The sequence below is a fragment of the Canis lupus genome, chromosome 21 (genome assembly GCF_011100685.1).
Source record: "Canis lupus familiaris isolate Mischka breed German Shepherd chromosome 21, alternate assembly UU_Cfam_GSD_1.0, whole genome shotgun sequence".
Lineage (NCBI taxonomy): Eukaryota > Metazoa > Chordata > Mammalia > Carnivora > Canidae > Canis > Canis lupus.
This window is the reverse complement of record NC_049242.1, coordinates 31,156,434-31,169,578: the sequence shown is the minus strand read 5'-3', so window position 1 is coordinate 31,169,578 and position 13,145 is coordinate 31,156,434. Positions and strand designations below refer to the sequence as shown.

At 44.8% G+C, this 13,145-nt stretch overlaps 1 pseudogene; it reads left to right on the top strand.

The window, feature by feature from the left end:
- Window positions 1-9,346: 9,346 nt before the first annotated feature.
- LOC119877362 lies at window positions 9,347-11,651 on the top strand (annotated as a pseudogene).
- Window positions 11,652-13,145: the final 1,494 nt, after the last annotated feature.

Sequence of the window (13,145 nt, the reverse complement as noted above, 5' to 3'; positions counted from 1 at the left end):
ACACTTGTGTCTTGGGAGGTTTTTGATGACTGCTTCAATTTCCTCCCTGGTTATTGGCCTGTTCAGGTTTTCTATTTCTTCCTGTTCCAGTTTTGGTAGTTTGTGGCTTTCCAGGAATGCGTCCATTTCTTCTAGATTGCCTAATTTATTGGCGTATAGCTGTTCATAATATGTTTTTAAAATCGTTTGTATTTCCTTGCTGTTGGTAGTGATCTCTCCTTTCTCATTCATGATTTTGTTAATTGAAGTCAAACTCTCCCTCTTCGCCGATGACATGATACTCTACATAGAAAACCCAAAAGCCTCCACCCCAAGATTGCTAGAACTCATACAGCATTTTGGTAGCGTGGCAGAATACAAAATCAATGCCCAGAAATCAATGGCATTTCTATACACTAACATTGAGACTGAAGAAAGAGAAATAAAGGAGTCAATCCCATTTACAATTGCACCAAAAAGCATAAGATACCTAGGAATAAACCTAACCAAAGAGGTAAAGGATCTATACCCTCAAAACTATAGAACATTTCTGAAAGAAATTGAGGAAGACACAAAGAGATGGAAAAATATTCCATGCTCATGGATTGGCAGAATTAATATTGTGAAAATGTCCATGTTACCCAGGGCAATTTACACGTTTAAGGCAATCCCTATCAAAATACCATGGATTTTCTTCAGAGAGTTAGAACAAATTATTTGAAGATTTGTATGGAATCAGAAAAGACCCCGAATAGCCAGGGGAATTTTAAAAAAGAAAACCATAGCTGGGGGCATCACAATGCCAGATTTCAGGTTGTACTACAAAACTGTGGTCATCAAGACAGTGTGATACTGGCACAAGAACAGACACATAGATCAATGGAACAGAATAGAGAACCCAGAAGTGGATCCTGAACTTTATGGTCAACTAATATTCGATAAAGGAGGAAAGACTATTCATTGGAAGAAAGACAGTCTCTTCAATAAATGGTGCTGGGAAAATTGGACATCCACATGCAGAAGAATGAAACTAGACCACTCTCTTGCACCATACACAAAGATAAACTCAAAATGGATGAAAGATCTAAATGTGAGACAAGATTCCATCAAAATCCTAGAGGAGAACACAGGCAACACCCTTTTTGAACTTGGCCACAGTAACTTCTCGCAAGATACATACATGAAGGCAAAAGAAACAAAAGCAAAAATGAACTATTGGGAGTTGATCAAGATAAGAAACTTTTGCACAGCAAAGGATACAGTCAACAAAACTCAAAGACAACCTACAGAATGGGAGAAGATATTTGCAAATGACGTATCAGATAAAGGGCTAGTTTCCAAGATCTATAAAGAACTTATTAAGCTCAACACCAAAGAAACAAACAATCCAATCATGAAATGGGCAAAAGACATGAACAGAAATCTCACAGACGAAGACATAGACATGGCCAACATGCATATGAGAAAATGCTCTGCATCACTTGCCATCAGGGAAATACAAATCAAAACCACAATGAGATACCACCTCACACCAGTGAGAATGGGGAAAATTAACAAGGCAGGAAACCACAAATGTTGGAGAGGATGTGGAGAAAAGGGAACCCTCTTACACTGTTGGTGGGAATGTGAACTGGTGCAGCCACTCTGGAAAACTGTGTGGAGGTTCCTCAAAGAGTTAAAAATAGACCTGCCCTACGACCCAGCAATTGCACTGTTGGGGATTTACCCCAAAGATACAGGTGCAATGAAACACCGGGACACCTGCACCCCGATGTTTATAGCAGCAATGTCCACAATAGCCAAACTGTGGAAGGAGCCTCGGTGTCCATCGAAAGATGAATGGATACAGAAGATGTGGTCTCTGTATACAATGGAATATTACTCAGCCATTAGAAATGACAAATACCCACCATTTGCTTCAACGTGGATGGAACTGGAGGGTATTATGCTGAGTGAAGTAAGTCAATTGGAGAAAGACAAACAGTGTATGTTTTCACTCATTTGGGGAATATAAATAATAGTGAATGGGAATATAAGGGAAGGGAGAAGAAATGTGTGGGAAATATCAGAAAGGGATAAAGAACATAAAGACTCCTAACTCTGGGAAAGGAACTAGGGGTGGTGGAAGGGGAGGAGGGCGGGGGGGTGGTGGTGAGTGGGTGACGGGCACTGAGGGGGACACTTGATGGGACGAGAACTGGGTGTTATCCTGTATGTTGGTAAATTGAACACCAATAAAAAATTAATTTATTAAAAAAAACCGTTATGAGCTCTTTTTCATTTTGTCTCATCTGACTCTAATTGTATCCAATATACCCCGAGCAATAGCTGACACATTATGTGTTTCAATACACATTTTTGCATTTGTTACTATTTTTAAATTTACTGGAGCTGGACCACAATAGACAAATTCTAATCTGGGGTGTGAAGATCAGAGAAAACTTTGATATAAGCAGCATGTGCTACTTGTGTTATAGACAAGGACAAAACACTAATAGGTGAAAATGCTGATTAGGCTGCCCATGATGATCTAAATGATACTGTTTAAGCAACAGGAAGAAAAATAAGGAAATGTAAACTGAAAATTTGGACATTAACTTAGAGAAGTCTGGCCATGAAGAAGAAAGAAGAAAGAAGGTATGGCTGAGAAAGTTGAATTGTGAACTTTATAAAAAATTTTAGATTCCTTGGTCATTTTCCCCTTTTCGTTGAAGATTTAACCCCGTAGGTCACTGTCACTTCCCCAACACACTACTCCTGTTATAGATCTTAGGTTTTCTAATTTTCACATAAAAAAATATTCAATGATTCTGCATTCACAGAATTCCTTGATCTTCATTCTTCCAATGAACTCAGCCATCCACACCATGGTCATATTTTTAATATTGCTATTACCAATAGTTGCCATCCCCACTCCAAATTCTGAAACCACAGAATCCTGAGCAAAATAAAATGGGTACAGTTTTCAGGCACTAAGTTCTGAGATGGTTTTATTATACAGCAGGGATAACCAAAATGCTGAGAGAATTATGCTCCCATTCATTCCATCAAAATAGATGGTGTTGGGACTTTTTCACACTACTAATAAAATCTATGACCTCTCTCAAAACAAACCAAAACAAAACCCTCAACACATGTTATCTCTCTTGCTATGGAGGGAGACAAGAAATAATCTGCCAGAAAGCTTCTAAAGAAAATATTTCCTATATACACCCCAAAATAATAATAAAATAATATGTAGATAAGGGTTCTAGATTGCAAGTAGGAAAGACCCACTATGAGTGATTTAAGTTAAAAGGAAAAATATTGAAAGAATGGTAATTCTGGTCCTGCAGCCAAAACCACAGGCCAAAATCAGATAGAATGGGTGTGATGACAACGTCGCTACCACTCAGCACTAGATGGCGCACGTCGCTCTGCCAACACCATCAGCCCAGGCTCCGCTGCTGGAGCTGCTGCTTCACTGAGGCTGGAAATTGGGCTGTTGGTGCTTCCTCTGCCCCTGAAAGAAAAAGACAAAGGAAATTGTGTGCTGACCAACACTAGGTCAGTCAGGTGATCCAGGAGAACAGCAATAGTGATCACGTGGGTAGTATGTGCCCTCGAGATGATGTGATGGAGATAATACTTTATCTTTGTGACCTCCCTCTCCTAAACCCATAAACTCAGTCGAATCATGAGAACACCAGACAAATCTAATAGGTCGGCTTCCTATAAAATATGTGACCAGTACTCTTTAAATCTAGAATGGTCAGCAAAACACAAGTCTGAGAACCTGTCACAGCCAAGAGGATCTTAAGGAGAGATGCCCAGTAAATGTAATATGGCATCCTGTGTGGGATCCTGGATCAGAAAAGGGATATAAGGGAAAAGAGAAGAAAAAAAAAAAAGATTGGGGACACCTGAGTGGCCCTGTCAGTTAAGCGTCTGCCTTTGGCTCAGGTCATTATCTCGGGGTCTGGGACCAAGCCCCATGTGGGCCTCCCTGCTCAGGGGGGAGTCTGCTTCTCCCTCTACCCCTCCCCCCCACACTCCTGCTGTCTCTCTCAAATGAATACATCAACTCTTTAAAGGAAAGAAAGAAATCCAAATGAAGTATGAATTTTGGTTAATACTGTATCAGTAGGGGGCTTGGTGGCTAAGTCACTTGGGTGTTTGACTCTTGGATTCAGCCCAGGTCATGATTTCAATATGTTCAGGTGGTGGGATTATTCCCCATTTGGGGTTCCACTTCCCCCTAGGCACTTCCCCCTAGGCACTTCCCCCTGCTGCCTCTCAAATAAATAAATAAATAAATAAATAAATAAATCTTAAAATCATGGGATATCAATGTTGATTTTCTTTTTTTTCTTTAAGATTTAATTCATTTATTCATGAGAGTGACACAGAGAGAGAGAGAGAGGCAGGGACACAGGCAGAGGGAGAAGCAGGCTCCATGGAGGGAGCCAGATGTGGGACTCCATCCCGGGTCTCCAGGATCAGGCCCTGGACTGAAGGCGGTACCAAACCATTGAGCCACCTGGGCTGCCCTCAATGTTGATTTCCTTAATTGTAACAAATACAATAATAATAATGTAAGATGTCAGTAATAAGGGAAAGTGTCATATGAACACTCAGGGTGTTCTCAGTTTCTATACGCCTAAAACTGATCTAAAAAAATAAAGTTTATTTTTAAAAAACAACAGAGACGGCTTGTTCTTGCTTTTTCATGTCACTAGAGCTAATTCAGAATGTAGACTGCGTGACTCCACCTTGCAAGCTAACCATAGCCGCAGTGAAGACAAGAAACTGAATTTCAGATGTATTCAGCTTGTAAGATGGGAGACAGGCTCCAACTAGCCCAAGACACACAGAAGACCATAAATGTGGAAAGGCAACCCAAATGACCAGAAGCCAAAAACTGACATATGGCCATTACACATGGCCTGTGAAACCAGATACCGCTTCTCCTCTCCCTCTTCTCTCCTCTCACTCCAATCTTGCCCCTCCCGTTTCATGCTTTCTCTCTCTCAAACAAAAAAATAAAATCTTATAAAATATAGTGTCCTCTTCTGATTGTGTTTACTAATATAATGCAACTGCTAGTACACTATCTGCCAAAAATTAGATTCTCAATAAGAATTTGCTGAAAGAATATTAGTGTAGGAAGCGTATTGTCTCAAGTCTAGCTTTCTCACCATTTTTAAAAAGTTATATTAATTTATTTTACATAGAGGCCAGAAGCAGGGGGAGTGTCAGTCAGAGAGGGAAGAGGCTCTCCACCCCTAGGATCACAGCCAGAGCCCAAGAAAGATACTAAATCAACTGAGCCACCCAGGTGCCCCTGTACTTTTTATTAAATAAATACAGATGGGTCCATATTGGAAGATCTGGTTTTCATGATGCTAGAAGGAAATGGAGTTTGTAGAAATCAATTGCATGCATCTCAAGGATCAAGTCCCAGAGAGCTTGAGAGTCCTTTACCTGAACAATGAACGTCATATATTGAGGGAAACCTTACAAGATTGTTCCATTAAAAAAATCTGGACCTTTAGTGAAGTGACTGAAACCAAAAATTATCTTGTTCAATTAGATAGCGGACTCAGGGCTTCAGGGGACCTTTGAGGGCACATGGTCAGAAACCTCATATCTATGAGAAGTTGGAGAGAAGGTCTGGGTGTTCTCTGTCCTCCTTTGTGCCTCTTCCATTTCCCTGTTCTCAGTGGGTTTTGAGCCTCTTTCCTGGCAATACTTACAAGTTAAAATATAAATTTTGCCTGGCTACATTGTTATGACTTTCATAAAGGTCAGCCTCATTACAAACAATTCATAGCACACACCCTACCCCCAATCTTGGAAAATATCATTGAGTGAACAGCAGTGATCTGAGTAAGAAGTGATCTGAGCTTGGAGCTTAGCTTTGCCAGATTTTAGTTGCAACAAATTGGGGATGCTAATCTCCACCTTACAGTGTTTTGTGGTGATGAGTGAGATGCTACGTATAATGTGCTTAAGACAGTAGTGAGCACAGAGGAGGTTAGCAAAAAGCTCCTGTTCCCCTTTTGTTTTACCTTGATGAATTCATGGTCTAGATTTAAACTCTGTGACTGATTCTGTGGAGTCTTCCCCTGGGCCTCAAGCCAGGACCTTCTCCTTTGAGTGTTTTCTCTTTTTCTCTTCCTTTCTGCAATGTCATTCTCCCCCATAGCCTCAACTATCATCCACCCAGAACAGACACAAAGTGTACACCTTGGCCTCAGACACCAATAAGCTGCGGACCCTCCCCATCCATCTGTCTATTTGATAATGCTTCTTGGATCACCCAGAATTATCTCGTACTTAACAAGCCCAAACTGAACTCATGACCTTCCGCGAGACTTTTTATTTAGATGGAAAACAGAATGAATGAATGAATGAATGAATCAATCAATCAATCAATCAATGACCACCATGTTATATACAAAGCAGCATGTTTTCAAAATTTAGCTTTGTTTGTTGGTTCCACGCAAATGAGTTGGGGGTGACATGAGGAGATGAAGAGGATTTTGGCCAGTTATCACGGATGGGATGGGGGAACCTAAGAATGTATGATACACCACTCTCCCTGCACCTCACCCTCGCCTCCACCCTCACTGTGGCCTGCTGCCGCCCACTCCCAGCCCCCTGGTTGGACAGCCTTCTACGGGTGGGTGGGGCCTAGGGAAAGGCTGGCCTGGAGATGGGGAGGGGGCGGGGCCTGGGGATAGGAGTGGGCGGGGCCTGAGACGAGGAGGGGCGTGGCCTGTTGCTTGGGGGCGGGACCTGGAGCTGGGGAGGGGCGGGGTCTTCTCAGGTGGCCTGGGGCCGCGGGGGCCGCTGGGGGCTCCTTCCAGGGCTGGTGCGCGTGCGCGCGCCCGGGGGCGGGGTCGGGGGGGCGCCTGGGCTTCTGGGACTCGCAGGACCCGGGCGGCGCGGAAGGGCGGGCTGTGCCCTGCTGCTTGGCTCGGGCGTCAGTGCCCACGCCGGCTGCCCCCGCCCGGAGCCGCACGGCCTCCGCGGCTGCCGTCGCCCCTGGCGCCCGGGCGGACGGAACGGAGCCCCTGCCGGGAGCCGCGCCCAGGGACCACCGGCTCGGTGGCGGTGAGGACGCGCTGTGCGGCGCGGGGAGCCCCGCTGCGGCGCGTCCGCGGGTTGGGGCGCGCGCCCCGCAGTGTGTGCGGGACCCCGGGGGGCGCGGGCGGCGGGGAGGCGCGGGCTGCAGGAGGAGGGGTGCGCGCCGGAGCCCGGGGAGCCGCGTGCGGCGCCGCCTCTCCGCCCTGCTGCGGGGGCGGCCTGCGGGCCTCGGGCGGCTGGAGGGGGTGCTTGGGGGCCGGGGTGACGGGGCTGGCTGCGTCGACTGCAGACGCGGTGGGAAGTCTGCATCCCACTGGCCTTCTTCCCAGTCATCCCTGACCTCCCGCCAGTGCGGACGCTTCGAGGCGTCTTTCTCGGTTTCAGACGCTCCGTGTGCACCGGGCCCTCTGCGCCCCTCTCCCTGCGCCAGGCGCGAAGGGGTTTTACCTAGGCCACTGCCTATCAGCTCTTTAGTTGACATGTAAACTTGCTCTACGAAACAACCCTCTTCACCCACAGAAAGTACCTTGCGCATGATTGGCACCTGTTGAGTCCTCGGTGCTAGAAAATCCCTTGAACATCCCTGTGGCCCCTGGTTCAGTGCCCTGGATTCCCGCCGCCTGCGCCTGTCGCGCCCTCCGTGTCCGTGGGCCTGGCTCGCACTCGAAGCTCCCTCGCTCCTGCCACCGCCGTCCTGAGAGGCGGCCGTTCACTGCAGAGGTTAAACTCCGACCCTTCTTGGCTTTGCTCGCCCCAGTGTTCATCGCTTACACAGCGCGAGGCTGCTCGCAGTCTCAGCCGTACGCTGACCTTCTGTCGTCCAGCGGCTCCTTTTCTGGACTCTTCACTGCAAGCAGGTCCTCCTGAACGTCTCCGACCTTCAGGTTCCTTAATTATTGATACCGACTGAGTTATTAATTTATATTTTCAGCCTATCCATTCCCACTATATTCTGTTGCTTTTTCTCACTTGCAGTTTTCTCACTTGCACTTGCAGTTGACTCATTCTTGTTTAGGAACTTAAACAAGTACGTATGTAAGGCTTTGACATCGCCTAACAGTGGAACTTGATCTGTTCTCTATAGATTCTGATGTGTGATTTTTTTTTTTAAGATTTTATTTATTTATTCGTGAGAGGCAGAGAGAGAGGCAGAGGGAGAAGCAGGCTCCATGCAGGGAGCCCGACATGGGACTCATTCCCGGACTCCAGGATCACGTCCTGGGCCAAAGGCAGGAGCTAAACTGCCGAGCCATCCAGGGATTCCCCCCAATTATTTTTTTTTTTATTGGTGTTCAGTTTGCCAACGTATAGCATAACACCCAGTGCTCAGCCCATCAAGTGCCCCCCTCAGTGCCCATTACCCAGTCACCCCCACCCCCCACCCACCTCCTTTTCCACCACCCCTTGTTCATCTCCCAGAGTTAGGAGTCTCTCATGTTCTGTCTCCCTCTCTGATGTTTCCCTCTCATTTTCTCTCCTTTTCCCTTTATTACCTTTCACTATTTTATATTCCCTAAATGAATGAGACCATATGTTTCTCCTTCTCCGATTGACTTACTTCACTCATGATGTGTGATGTTTTTATTGTTTTGAATTTGAGTGGTATTTTAGAAGCAAAGTTTAAATTTCAAATTAGTTGAGAATGTTTTTTCTGTTTCTGTTAAATTCTAGTTTTCATTCTAATAATAAAGGTGGTCTCTACAACTGGTAGATACTTTTTATTTGAGGATTTTTGTAACTTAAAATATAGTAGCCTGGAGGGTATTATGCTGAGTGAAGTAAGTCAGTCGGAGAAGGACAAACATTATATGTTCTCATTCATTTGGGGAATATAAATAATAGTGAAAGGGAATATAAGGGAAGGGAGAAGAAATGTGTGGGAAATATCAGAAAGGGAGACAGAACGTAAAGACTGCTAACTCTGGGAAACAAACTAGGGGTGAGAGAAGGGGAGGAGGGTGGGGGGTGAGAGTGAATGGGTGACGGGCACTGGGGGTTATTCTGTATGTTAGTAAATTGAACACCAATAAAAAATAAATTAAAAAAATATATAGTAGCTTTTGTAAACATTTTCAAAAGTGCTTGAGTAGAACTTACATTGTAGGGCTGCTTGGGTGGCTCAGTTGGTTAAGTGCCTGCCTTAAGCTCAGGTCATGATCCCAGGGTCCTGGGATGGAGCCCCATATGTGTTTCATTGCTTTGCAGGTAGCCTCCTTCTCCCTCTCCCTCTCTGCTACTCTTTGTGCTTGTTTTTTTTTTTTTTTTTTAAGGATTTTATTTATTCCTTAGAGACACACACACACACACACAGAGGCAGAGACACAGGCAGAGGGAGAAGCAGGCTCCATGCAAGGAGCTCAATGTGGGATTCCATCCCTGGACTTCAGGATCACTCCCTGAGCTGAAAGCAGATATTCAACACTTAGTCACCTAGACTCCCATCTTTCCATTCCTTTGATAATATTACAACCATTTTTCCATCTGAGGAATGAAAAAAAACATCAAATTAGCATGTTAGTGGGCAGAGGGGAGAATGCAAAAGTGTGAGCATCTTGGTATAAGTCATCTGAGTCAACCAGTTCCATAAAATCTCTGAAGCCAAGATCAAAGACAAGGCAGAAAGGGGAATCCCCACAACTCTGTTGTCCTGTTGCCTCCAAAGGTGTTATTGACGTCAAGGCATACTGTGCAACAATAGTTCCATTTAAACGAGGTCACCAGAAGGATACTTGGAGCAGTCTCTGCAGTGGGTGAAGTGCTCAGGAGAATTCTGAATCATTAGGGTGGATCTTCAGCTCTGTTTCTTCTCATAGGTTCCCAAATGGTTATAAGTAGAATAAAAAATAGCATGCAGTTAGCACTCACATCTCCATTTATGGGCCCCATTTTCAGTTCTGCTTACCTGTCCTCTTTTTTGTGAAGTGTTGTATTGTTGGAATTTCTAGGTTCTAGGTTGCAACCCCGTTGTATTACATATTCTACATATGATTATTAAGAACTTCATCATGTGTAGAATGTGAATATGATGTGTGATAGATTCTTTAATTATTAACATTTAACCCTATTTTCTGTGTCTCTCCTAATACCTATAGTTATTTTAATAACTTGATGCTAACTTGTGGACTTACTGCCCAGAATATATAAGGAACTCCTACAGGTAGGAAAAGTCAGAAAATTCCAGTTTATAAAATGGACAAAAGACTAGAACAAGTCTTTACAGCATAGGGAACACAAATAGCTATAAGCATATAAAAAGTGGCACAACAGAATTAGCGACCAGAATACATAAATTAAAAGTACAGTGAAATACCACTAAGCCTCATAAGGATGGGTTTAAATGTCTGAGAATGTATAACACTTTGCATTGCTGATGGAAGATTAGCTTGGCACAGTCAATTCAGAAGGTCCATTTGGCAGCATCTTTTAAACCTAACTTTAAATATATGCCTTCTCTCCTACAACCAGTGGTTTCCCTCCTCTGTCCTCCCGCTTCGTCCCCCGCGCCCCGCGCGCCCCGCGGCATGAACCTCAGCAGCAGCAGCAGCAGCACTGCCGAGAAGACGCGGCAGCCGTGCTCTGGGACTGTGAGCTAAACCAGGAGAAGCGGACCTGGACGGTCAAACCCCAGAAGGAGGGCAAGCAGGACTCGAAGCTGTTGCTCAGTACGATTTGCTTGGGGGAGAAAGCCAAAGAAGAGATGAACCTGGTGGAAATCCTGCCCCCGGCCAGCCCGGAGGACAAACAGGCCAAGCCCATCACCATCGCCTCGCTCCAGGCCTCCGTGCTACCCATGGTTGTCGTGATGGGATTGGAGCTTTCTCCTCCAGTTACTTTCCAGCTCCGGGCTGGCTCTGGACCTGTGTTCCTCGGTGGCCAGGAATGTTACATAGACACTGCAGACGTATCCTGGGAGGAAGAGGAGGAGGATCCCGAGGAGGAGGAGGAAGAGGAGGAGGAAAGTCACAGTGATGAGGTTGATGATGACGACGATGACGACGATGATTAGATGTGTCCCTAGAGGAGACCCCTGTTAAACAAGTCAAGAGGCTGGCGTCCCAGAAGCAGACAAGTGTTGCCAAGAAAAAAAGGATGGAAAAAGAAGAGGAGGCAGTGAGACCCAGGCTTAAAGACCAGAGTCCTGTGAAAAAGGCCAAACCCACACTCAAACCTAAAAAGCCAGGATCCAAGAAATGAGGAGCCAGGAGTGGCCTGGCTGCAGCGACCGAGGGAGAGCTGGCTAGCTGTGACCCCAGGTCTCCCCCACCCAGCCTCTCTCCACCTGAGTCTGAATGGGATGGAGCTGCTGAGGCCAACACGAGAGGCCCTCGCCCCAACTCTCAAGTGTTCAGCGGGACCTGGAGCTCCAACCTCAGGGCCATTAATAAAGTTTGCTTTGCCAGGAAAAAAAAACCAAAAACCATTCATTCTCTAATTTCTCCAAATTTGCTGAAATAGTCTCTAAGGCTATCTGGTGAGGTCTGCCAGCTTAGTCCACCAATAAACATTTTACCGGGGTCGTGCTGGGAGTTGTTGGCGCTGCCTGAGGTGCCTTGGCTCCCATTTGCCTCCATATCTGAGCCCCCCCCCACCCCCCCACCCCCGGGAAACCGAGCCCCACAGCGAGCGGAGCGGAGCGGCGGCCGGCTCCGAGCCCCGATTCTCCCGCTCCCGCTTCTTTATAATGATTACAACATTGCCAAAACTCTATTATAAAATATTTATGGGGGTCCCTGGGTGGCTCAGCGGTTTAGCGCCTGCTTCAGGCCAGGGCATGATCCTGGAGACTCGAGATCAAGTCCCGCATTGGGCTCCCTGCATGGAGCCTGCTTCTCCCTCTGCCTGTGTCTTTGCCTCTTTCTTTCTTCTCATTCTCTCTCTGTGTGTCTCTCATGAATAAATAAATCTTTTTTAAAAATTATGAGAGACAATACTAAAGTAAATAAATTAAGGGGCAGTTGGCCCTCCCTCCAAAGAAATGCAAAAACATAACAAATACTGTCAGAATTAACTTTATCTGGTTTCTGGAAAATAGAAGTTTACAGCAGCCAATTGAATGTTTAATCAAGAAAAACACTACTGAAACCATGTTTGAGTTGTTTACCTTAGTCTCCCCATGAAAGTGAAATGACATCTCATAGAATGGGAGAAAATACTTGCAAATCATATATCTGAGAAGGATCTAGTATCCAGAATATATAAAGAATTCCTGAAACTCAAAAACGAGAAAGGGAAACAACACAATTTAAAAATGGACAAAAGGCTTCTAAAGGTATGTCTCCAAGTAAAGTATGCAAATGGCTGACAGGAACAGGAAAGGATGTTGCACATCATTAGATTTTTGGAATTGCAAATTAAAACCACAGAAATAGAACCTCTCCTTTCTTCTATAATCCCTTTTACTATTTTTTGTATTCCCCATATGAGTGAAACCATATAATAAATGAGTGGGAAAAATCAGAGAGGGTGACAAAACATGAGAGACTCATAACTCTGGGAAACGAACAAGGGGTAATGGAAGGGGAGGTGGGCAGGGGCATGGGATGACTGGGTGTTGGGCACTGGGGGGGGGGGGCACTTGCCGGGATGAGCACTGGGTGTTATATGTTGGCAAATCAAACTCCAATAAAAAATATACATATTAAAAGAAAAAAGAAATAGAACCTCTTTCTTTTCTATTGGCAATATTGCTAAGTCACAAAGTAAAAGCCAGGTGGCACTGGTGGGAAAAAAGAGTGATAAGTGGAACGGAATGGAGAGTTCGTAGATAGACATATATGATTTTAATGTCTGACAAAGTTAATTCCAAAAATCCTTAGGAAGAGGACAAATAGTGAAGTATAAAGCATCACTAAATACTAGTTTACTACCTAGAGAAAAATAAAACTGGATTTCTACCTAACATGACACAAGAAGGTAGACTCTAAATAGATTAAATAACTAAAAGTTAAAATAAAACAATGACATTATGCAAGAAAACATAAGGGAACATCTATCTTTCTGACCTAGAGGACAGAACCTCCAAAGCACAGACCATAATGAAACAGTTGATGAATTTGATTTCCTCAACATCTGAGATTTGTCTTCAGTGAAAAACA